This window comes from Strigops habroptila, chromosome 3, assembly GCF_004027225.2.
Source record: "Strigops habroptila isolate Jane chromosome 3, bStrHab1.2.pri, whole genome shotgun sequence".
In the NCBI taxonomy this organism is placed as follows: domain Eukaryota; kingdom Metazoa; phylum Chordata; class Aves; order Psittaciformes; family Psittacidae; genus Strigops; species Strigops habroptila.
Window position 1 is genome coordinate 82,119,237 of NC_044279.2, and position 10,802 is coordinate 82,130,038.

Sequence of the window (10,802 nt, forward strand, 5' to 3'; positions counted from 1 at the left end):
AACTCTTTCTTGATTCCAAATAATTCTATAGGAACATTAAGGATCTTAATTTCAGTTTAAACATGAAGAAATATTTTGGGAGTGGAGGGAGTAGCTGTTTCTGTTTCTCCCCAGAAGTGCCATGTCTTCTTGAAGTTGTCTTCAGTGAGCTGGTTGTGGTAATCTGATTTGTAGTGACCAGAAATTGAAACTGGGGCAAGTCAGGCTCTTTGATAGATGTCTGCAATAGGGTTCTGTGTGGTGTCCTGTCCTTCCTCGTGCAAGCGTATTTAAGAAAAGGGCAAAAGATGCCAGGCAAGTGGGGGGTGGGGAGTGGGGTGGCAGAGTAAGAAACAGCTGAGGGAACCCTGAGGCCAATGAAGAAGAGGAGGAGTTGTTGAAGGTACTTGGGTTCCTGAGCAGAGAGTCCCCTCCAGCCCCTGTCTTCAGGAAATTTTTACTCTTGGAAATCCAATCAGAAAATAAGTTCTGAAGGAATTTACACAGAGCAAAGTCTTATGGAAGTTTACGTTTATAAATTTGAAATAGGCCACACTACACAAGTCCTTCACATTTTTAGTATGTACCTTTAGAAATGAAAGAGTTGTATGTTGAGTGTAAGTACTGTGAATTTTTTGGCTTGATAAATAATGTGAATGTGAACTATTTTGTTTACCACTTTTACGAAAGTTGTCTTGCAATGTAAAATCATAACAGGTTTTCCAACTCCTTCCCAATTTTCCTCTATCCCTTTCTCCTATTTAGTTAATGACAATTTATTTAGATAATAAAGGGAAAGCTTGCTCCTATCAGACAAAGTAGGTAAGAAAAATAGTCTTCTGGTTCTGCATTAAAGATTCTGCTAGTATTGACAGGGAACTGAGAAGAGAGTATTTGCTGAAAGACTGTGTGGTAACCAACAATTGCTCTCCTTCCGCAGGTCCTTTAGGTGATAATGGGTTTGTGCGTCCTCAGACTCGATGATGTTCTGTCCTAGAGGTAGCTTCTGCAAATCTCCTAAGTAACCACCTGCATTTACGAAAAACGAATCGGTGCTTCAGAATCTCATGCACAGATTTGATGTACTCACAAATTGCCAAGGACAAATAGGTACTGTCAACTTCTCTTTGGGTTGCCTCTAAAAAAATCTTCCAAGTAGTGCAATCAAGGGCAATTACTGCATCATTTGCTTGTGTTTATAACATATTAAAGCTTTCAAGGGCTTAAGAACTGCAATCCATCCTGATTGCTACCAAATAATCCTTTGCAGACTTGTAAATCAAAACTGTGGCTGATTTTCAGCAGCATGATTGTCATGTTTTCGAAACTTTGCTAATTAAAACTTTATGAGCATGCAATTAAAAAGCGGAGAACAGTTTCCCCACATTGCAAATTAAAATAAGCCGTAGTAGTCTCGGCAAAAATAAGCCTCCTTTATATTTGCTTTTCTTACAAAAAATAAATGACATTTGGTGGTTTCAGGCTTTCCTAACCATTTACCACTTTTGCCTTGAAACTCTTCTCATTGACTTAGCAGCATGAACTTAAATCAGACTGCATAGCTGGCCCTTCTAACTGTGCTGCAACTTCAGGCACAACCTTTGCCACTGATTTTGTGTGCTTAGTGAAAATAGGTATTTTAAATAGAAAACTTAATGTTTTGAAGTATAAAATATTGTTTAAAAAATGACCTCCTTCAGCCTATTGATGTCGCTTCTTTTGATGCAGCTCAAGGATACAGTTGGCTTTCTGGGCTGCGAGTGAACGTTGCTGGCTCATGCTAAGTTTCTCATCAACCAACACCCCCAGGTCCTCCGCAGGGCTGCTCTGAATCTCTTCTCTGCCCAGAGATCGCATAGAAAAATAGACAATAGATGTATATTAAGCAGAATAGTTCCTCTTTTACTGCAGTTCCCACTTAAGCAATTGTATTTCTGAATGTAGAATTTGGAATCGGAAGAAAACAAGATGACATGTTGAAGAGGTGTGGTTGTCTGAAATGTGCAAGGGTATACAACAGTCTTGTATGTGATGTGATCATTTCCTTTGTTTTCAGCTGCTGAAGGCCAGATGGGGGGTAATAATTTAATTGTGAGATGTGATGATCATCATTTTCTTCCCCATCCCAGTACTAGCTTTGAATTAGGTAAGTCTTAATTTTAGGGTGTAATTTGGTGACATGAATCTTGTGTCTTAAGGATCGCGTTAATCCTATTACTTTGTACTATCTGTTTGTTATTTCTTTTACTGTCCAACAACTTACAATTTTCTTTCTTGGTGATTTTTCAGGAAGTCTTGCTGGCGTAAATGCTCAAGGGCTATGTAAATACTACATAAATACTGAAGGACTGTATGATGTGGCTTAGAAGAAAAGCACAATTCCACAGATGGATCACTGAATTAAGGCTTTGTGGGGTTTCTTAGGGTTACTTAGTGGCTTTTAGGCCTCCTCTCCACCCCTTACCTGACCTCTAGTTTCTCAGCCACCTCTCACCAATTTTGCCGGCAACTGTTTTGAGGTTCTTATTGACAGTACTTTTTCTTGTGATGGGCACTGAACAAAGAGAACAGCTTCTGTCTCTAAGCCCTGTATCACAGACTCATTTAATTCTTACTGTAATGGGAATCCCTGTGGACAGTGGAACCCCTATTCCTGTAATAAAACAAATAGAAAAAAATGAATTTAATTTTTTTAATGACTTTCTTGCTGAATAATTAGGTTGGTCTAATGCAGGAAGTACATATACAGAAAAAATGTAAATTTGATCACAAAAGAAATGGAAAGCAAGTGAGAGCAGAAGGCATACTTTGACATTTATTAACATGCAAATTAAAGATATCATTGCACAGAAGGCATAGTGCCAGAATGCCAAGTGGCAATTTCCCAGTATACAGGATGGGATAGCAGCACTAATTATCTGTTCATTCAGTAAGAACCAACCAGTCTGGAACTCAGTAGATGATAGTTCTTTGAAAAATGTGAGTGTATTAATATAAAGTGCATTGTCCTAGCTATGCCCTTTGATAGGTATTAAAATACAAGCTTAATTTCCTAATTTATCTATGCTTGACTTTGCCTACTTAGCATCTATGTTATGGATTTTTTGTTGTAATTTCAGAGGGTTATTTTTTTTTTTTAAGTTACAGAGTAGGGAAGGAAGAAGGGGTAAAGAAAACATTATGTACACCCCACATAGGTCACTGGCAGGTTTTGAACATCAGGTTACTATGTTACCTTGAGCACTACAGCAATAAAATGCTAACTGATGGGCGTTTTTCTTTAAGTGTACCTGCCACTAGAGGGGAATGGAAGCACGTGTTTTGCCCCTGGATTCACAGCTATTTGCTCAATAGAGAAGTAATGTCCTGATTGCGCAGGGCTGGGTCTTGGAAGAGCCTGTTCTGTCATGGGTCTGTCTGTTCCTTATCTTTCTAGTCTGTGTATTCTCCCCAACTTTTATCTCCGCATCTGTCCCACACTCTCAATTCCATTCCGCTATTGCTCCTTCCCACAAATTGTCCTCTTGTGTGTCACCCGTTCTTCTTTTTGTGTTGTCTTCTTTCCTTCCACTTCTACCACGCTATTCCTGAAGCCTCGCTCTTTTCTTCTCTCTGCCCTGTGCTCCCAAAGTCATTCTGTTCTGCATGACTTTCTTTTTGCTTCCTTTGCATCTAATTAGGCCACTTTCTCCTATGTTTATTGCATATAAGCACTTGGAAATAAGGCCACAGAGATTTTTTTATCTGATTTTTATTCTGATACTTGATAACGTAGAATCCTGTGGAAGTTGAAAAAGCTTCAGTGGAGAAAGAGGTGGTGAGTCACTGCAGTCCTGGAGTGGAAAGGGTACAATCCAGTTGATGTGAGCTGTATGGGGCTAAAACATGCTCAGTTCAGGGACTGCCTCTGGAGAATGGAATTACCAAACTCTTTCATGTCTCTACTGAGTGAGTAAAATTATTGGGTTTTGTTACATTATGTAACTCTGTTGAAGTTGAGTGGGTTTTGAGTGGTATGGGGAAAAATATGCCTCTGATCCAGGAGTAACGTTGGAGCAGTCCTAGAGCTTCTTAATGAAATAGTAATAACAATGTAATTAACCTGGCTGAAATAAATCATCTTAAGGGGTCTGTTCATACCACCTAAACTTTGGTACCTAGTTCAAGAATCTAGGTGGGCCCAGTTGTTGTAAGTTTTTGTAGCTAGTGATGAAAAATAAATTCCTAGATGATGTTTTAGGTTAGCTAAAGTAGATTTCTCCTGTAATAGTATGTCTGTTGGTGTTCACTGTGTATGGAGCTTCCTTCTCATACAGGAATTTAAATTAGAGATCTAAAGTGGAGAGGTATGAAAAAAGCATAACTTCTTTCAGTGTAATAAATGTATCATCAAAAAAAAAAAAAATCATTAACTTTGTCCTATATATCACCATGAGGCAAATAAATGTCCAAAACCTTCAGCCAAAACTTAGGTTTGCTAAACTGATAAGGAAAACCTGAATTTATGTCATCCTGTAAATAAGAGTTAGCATTTTCACAACTTAATATATGCTGTTCAGTGCCTGTGGGAAAGAATTTGCTGGCTAATTAATGAAGACAAGTAAGTAAGATGGAAAAGGCATTTATAAAGATTTTCTTTGAATTGTTCAACATTTGTTAAGACAGAAGCGACATTAAAAAGAAAGTGGCAGGATCGGCAGTAATTAATCACCTAAACAAGGAATTGTGCCACTATTTATAAACTAGTTTTCAGGACGCACCTGTCAGGCTGAGATTACCATCTGGTCGAACTGTACAAATTTAGAAAATGAAACAGGTTTTTTGTTGTATGTGTGTGTTTAATGATTAATAAGTTAGTGATAGTGAGCTGTGCGTTACACTTAGCGTATGCCAGAAAGCCAAGGGAAATAAATATTACAATCCCTTCATTCATTTTGTCCATAGAATTTGCTCACAATGATGCAGTGAAGAATGAGGAATAAAAGGCTTTTATAACAACTGTCTGTAAAAAGCATTAATTACCTCTATCATGTATAAATAGACCTGTATCTCTCATAAATTTTCTTGAACAAAGTGATTGACCTAAATCCACTTGATCCCAATTAAGAGTGATGAGAAGGAAGTGAGTAATATTTTTCTGTGGCTGGCATGGTCTACTTTTCTTTATTGTGAAAATAGGCTAATCCGGGGCATGGAGGGAGGGGAAGTAATACTCCAAATAAACCCTAGGCATTCTCACATCTTGCCTATAAAATAGCTGGTGTAGAGTGATTAATCCCAGTTTGAACCAGAATCAGAGAAGTTATATGATAAAAGGACATGTTTTATAGCTGTCGAGACCTTTCTGAAGTAATTTCTCCAAAGAATAAAATGCTGGGCTTTATAAATGGATTAAAGTTGAGAAGAATTAATTCTTAAAAACATCCCAAGTGAAACGAATGGAAAGAGAATCAAAATGCTTTTCTGCAATTACAGTGTTGCAAAATATTGCTTAAAATGAAATATTCTAAATGTTTAAATTTTGTAAATACTTAGAAAAATAAAAAGGTAACAAGTACCTTAAGTTAATCAGAGTAATCTTTTAAAGTGGTCTCTAAAGTAAGACACACATTTTTTATATGGTTGTTTGCTTTTTAATTAATCAAAATATAAAGAAAGATGAATTCTGTATACTTTTGTGTCTGTAAAAGGTTAGGTAACATGTAATCATTGGAAATTACCACCTGTTCTGTCCTACACCTGCAGTGCTGCCATAAAGAACAGGATTTTGTAACTGAACACTAGTGAGAAAGACATCAGGTATAAAATGAGATTTAAAATGTTTTATGTATGCCTCAATAGAGAGACAATTGTTAAAGCAAATTAAATAGAGTGAGAGGTTCAACAGTTACATGCACTTGTATCTGCAAAAATTCAGTTTTGCTTACCCTCAGAGGTGTGCAATGCTTTTAGGTACCAAAGCTTTCTAGGGAAGTCCCAGTAGCATTTCTATTTCTGTTACTAGATATACACACAACCACCTTGGTTGAAGGCAGCTGACTCTAATTCCTGCCAAAGTTGTACAGGACTCTCAGTGTACAGCTTTGGTTCTTCACACACCTCACCTTCAGGATTTCATCTGGCAGGCATACACAGAGCATGACTAAATTTCACACAAAGGCAGTTTATATTTTGGCATTTCAGAACATTCACGTGGAAGGAGGAGACCCATGTTACAGTTCCCGGCTGAAATCTGATATCTCCTCTTCTAGGAGAGTGCTGTAAGTATTATATTGTATGTGTTCTAAGATTGCACTCAATTAGACCCTTCTACCTAAAATTGAATGTGTTGTGAACAGCAGTGGGAATTTACAGTACCCTTGCTACTACTCCCTGCAAGCTCTCCTCCTGGGAATTAATTTGCACATTTCAATTTCAATAAGGTGCCTGCTACAAAGGCAATCTCTACTGCATGCTCTGGTTATATACACACAGCCTTTGTTAGCATCTGTTCTGGAGCTGAACTGTAGCTTACTGGCCAACATACTAAAGTTTCCATCACCCCTGGAGTTAGTGGAAAGCCAACTAACATCAGTGACCTTGGGATTCCTCTGTCCTTCAGGTTACACAGTAGTAGATGAAAAAATTGGAAACATACAGAAACACAGGTGTGGAAGTTTGTAATTAAGAAGAAGAGAGGTAGTAGCTTGTAAAGCTGCCTTTTTGGTCTAAGAGGTCACCTGTGGTTTAGGCTAGCCATTTTGACTTTACACTGAAAACGAGTGCTGAGAGACATTTTCTAAAGTCAGTTCTGTACAGTAGAGTACAGTGGTTAAGTGTGTAAGCTCTTCTACTTGCTTTCGTTACAAAGTAAGATAATTTAAGAATATTGAAATAAAGCATTTGAATCTTGTGAAATGATTTTATTTTCCCTAAGCGAAACTGGGATAAACAACATTTTATCATGATATGGCTAAAATGGCAATTTCAATTAAAAACATTGATCCTATCTGATCATTTTGGGTAAATCCTAAGGCTCAGTAATTTTGCAAGTCACTAGTTTATTTATGAATGTAAGTATAAGAGCCATCTGTTAAGCATTCAGTCTTCAAATACATTTTGACATTAAAGAGTTACATGCTACTGTGAAAAATTAAAATGTTTTAATTACCCCCTTCTGTCTAATCACTGTACTTTCAGTAAAGCTGCTAAGAATTTTGGCATCTTTTAGAGCAGCTAGATGGCAATCTACTTTTCTTACAGTGCTGTTTTACCATCTCACATAGATAAAAACAACATTCTGCAATTACAATGAAGATATAGAATATAACTGTATTACGCTGTGCTGCTTTGGGACCATATAGTAGATTTTAATTTTGCTGAGATAGCTCACTCACCTGTTTCACTTACGATTTTATATACTATGATATGGCAGAAAACTCTGGTGACCTCTGGTAGGTGTTCAACAAGACTAATGGGCCTACTGTCTGTTTAAAACTCTTTGTACTTTGCTTGATGGCAGATGCTTTTCCCTGGTGATTGAGCAGGAGACTTTGGCAAAATACTGAGGTAGCTCCATAGGAGGTGATTGTTGGCAATAGCTGCAGGCATGGGAGCTGATGTGACTGACCCCAGTGGCATAGCCCAGTAAGCACTGGGAACTGTTCAGAGACAATGGTGACTGTCCTACAGCTCAGAAGGTGGGTAATATTCAGGGTTGTGTTTGATGCATCAGATGGGAAAGGCAGCAGAGTTGCCTTGGTGCTTGATGACAGTCAAAGATGAATAGTGTATAGTAGTCTGTGAGACCTTCCAAAGACTAGCCCTTGGAAAGAGTCCAGAGACAAGCTGGTGGCCTGGGGGGTCTGGCAGAAGGTACAGAGAGCTGTGAATATTTACATGTAAGTATTTATATGTGAGTATTTATATGTAAGTAACCCTACTGAGGAGTTGTCCTCGTCTGCTTGAATTGGACTGAAGGATTTGGATATCTCGCAGTCTGGGTTACAAAGGAGGGGAAAGGAGTCCTGTATCTGCTTTACCTCATAGTCCCTGGAAAATACATGGTTAAGTAAGAACTGTGGCCTTCTGTTCAAGTTCAACTATTTCAGTGCCCATGTCATCCTTTCCTCTATTGTCAGAATCAACGTGGGATGTGATGATTTAGGAAATGTCAGCAAATACTGTGGTTAAAATATTTCTAGACTTCAGTATAGGCTCTGAAACAGATCATAAATGTCATGATCACATATCAAGTATTCTAAAATAGCAGATTATTTTAATAAATAATATCAGATCATGCGAGATCAGTGCTTGCCCAGAAGAAAAAAACCCCACACTTATGGCTGACCCTCCAAATTCTCATATGTAAGTGTCATATGAATAATGTTCTTTGCATTGATAATCCCAAGAATGACTCCTCCATTGTAATTTGCTGTCACACAGTAATGCCAAAAGTTATTGTTTAAACTGGGACTATTTCTGCAGTGAAACTGCATTAGTCCCTAACTCTGTATCGCCACATCTGGCTCCTGACGTCTCTGCACTTTGACATCCCCTAGAACTGGAGATGTCCAGGGCCCCTGGGCAATACGTCTTCCCTGGGAGTGTAAGGCAGTGCCCAGCAGGGTCATGTTGCCCCGCACAAGTTCCATCAGCTTGGCATGGGTGGGCAGGGAGAGCTCGCCTAGGCTGCAACAGGCACTGCAACACACACCATTGAGGCAGTAGGGCTCGAAAGCACTCAGCAATATGAACACTAGCAGGGTGTTCATCACCCTGAGGAAATGGAGTATATAATCCTCTCCTCCTACTCCTTGTTAGAAGTTTTATGTAAATATTTCAGAAGTGGGGACTATGCAGACAAGAAGACAAATGTGTACAGAAAGGGTGGTGAGGCGTTGGAACAGGTTGCACAGAGAGGTTGTGGATGCCCCATCGCTGGAAGTGTTCAAGGCCAGGCTGGATAGAACTTTGAGCAACCTGGCCTAGTAGAAGGTGCCAGTGGCAGGGTGGTTCGAACTAGATGATCTTCAAGGTCCCCTCCAACCCAAACCAATTGATGGTTCTATGAAGATCTGAACAGACTGGTAGCGCTGCTCCTGCCCTCCATTACCAGTCTGCTCCTTGCATGGCAGTCTTGCAGCCGTGGTTCCCATTAGTGGTAATTCTGCAAATCTGGTGAACATGGCCAGCAAAGACAAATTAAGGGAGAGGAGGGTTTTGCCCACAGCTATGGAAGAAGGGAGTTGCGCCTTGTTGTAGCTCTGTGGGAAGCCACAGTGGTACATACAGCATGTTAATGTTAGGGTGGTTTATTGTATCACTCTCTCATGTTGTGTTCATTTGTAGGGACAACATCACTTCCATAATATTTATTTTAGGGTCATTTTATTACTTTAATAATGCATTTTTAGATTGTAATTAAAGCCTGTACTATTTGTTTTAATAGCTTGCAGCTTTGTTCAGCATATGTTTTGATATTATAAGACTGCTTCAACAGACAATGAATTCATTTGTCCCTTTTACTTATTAAAATGCATGTGTACTTCATCAGGTTCATTCTTTGTGAATATTATGAGTGTGGAATTGAATGATAAAGACACATACAGACACATTCCGAATTTGGGACTTGATTGATTATGACTGCCCTTGTGAAAGAAAGAACAGAGAAAACAAGTAATCATAATTGTATTTAAATATTAGAATAAAAACATTTTGCATGTTTAACCACATTTTAGGAATTATTCCACTACTAAGTCGTATGGCATTGTTAAAACAGATTTCTGACTAGAATAAACTTATATAGTACTATGATTTCATGGGGTTTTTTTCTCGTATAGTCCTATAGATGAAGTTCTTCCCTTTAAGACTGCACTTTTCATTTAAATTTGGTTATTCCTGTTTCTACTGTTTTGTGAGTGGCATTCTCTGTCATTTGGCATAATCCTTAGTGTCATTTAGCCCACTTTCTACAAACGAACAGTTTTACTTCCCTTTCATTAATTTCCAGAATTTTCTGACAATGAGCTTATGTTGTCCACATCATCTGCTACAAAGATTATTTTAACTTCCAGTTCCTTTAAACTGTTTCTCTTGTAACAGGACCCAGACCCATGAGGTGTTGAACATTTCTGATGAGGAATCGGGTACCTTCAACATTGTGTTACTGGGAAGTGTACTCCTGAGCAGCTGAAACAATATTTGGTGAAGATTTAATAGACTTTATTGTGACACCTGAATATCATACACTGAGTCAAAGCCACCTTAAGCACTTTTTCCTCCATCTATATATTACAGAGAAGACAACTGGAAAAAAGCACTGAAGTAATGGAGTTTTCATTTCTTCTCTCCCTCTTCCTCTTTAGCCCTTTTTCCCATGTTTTGAGATTTTTTTTGTTTGCTTGTTTTGGGGGTTTCCTCCTCTTTTTTTTTTTTTTTTTTTTTTTAAGAGGAAGAATGAGGGGATCCTGTATTGATCTCATTTCATTTTTTTTTTTTTTTTTTTTAATTTAGGAATGATCATTCTAGCACACTTTTTTGTATCGCAACATGAACAGCATCGGTGGTAGCCATCAACTACTTTTCTTGCTCTGGAACATCTCTCATAAGATATTGAGGTAATTACCATCATCTGCAAAAGTGAGAGTATAGATATTTGGAAACTCTATTCTGCTTATTGGTTGAAAGTCCTATATCAAATTATCTTTAATTTTGGCATTGGTAAAATCAGAATCCAAGTTTGACTCTTATACAGTCAGTGTTTTTCATCTGTCACCTATGCTGCCCTATTCCTCTTGTATATTACTAAGAAACTAAAAGACTTTCTATAGTATTTTGCTTTC

General features: G+C 38.2%; 2 long non-coding RNA genes across 2 annotated transcripts; both read left to right on the forward strand.

Moving 5' to 3' along the window:
• The first annotated feature begins 3,664 nt into the window (after positions 1-3,664).
• On the forward strand, positions 3,665-7,568 carry LOC115605403. The gene is made up of 3 exons (XR_003990591.1): positions 3,665-3,927; positions 6,163-6,239; positions 7,481-7,568. It is a non-coding gene; the product is annotated as an uncharacterized LOC115605403 (long non-coding RNA).
• A 1,987-nt stretch (positions 7,569-9,555) lies between these two features.
• Positions 9,556-10,553, forward strand: LOC115605404. The gene is made up of 3 exons (XR_003990592.1): positions 9,556-9,636; positions 10,063-10,284; positions 10,474-10,553. It is a non-coding gene; the product is annotated as an uncharacterized LOC115605404 (long non-coding RNA).
• Positions 10,554-10,802: the final 249 nt, after the last annotated feature.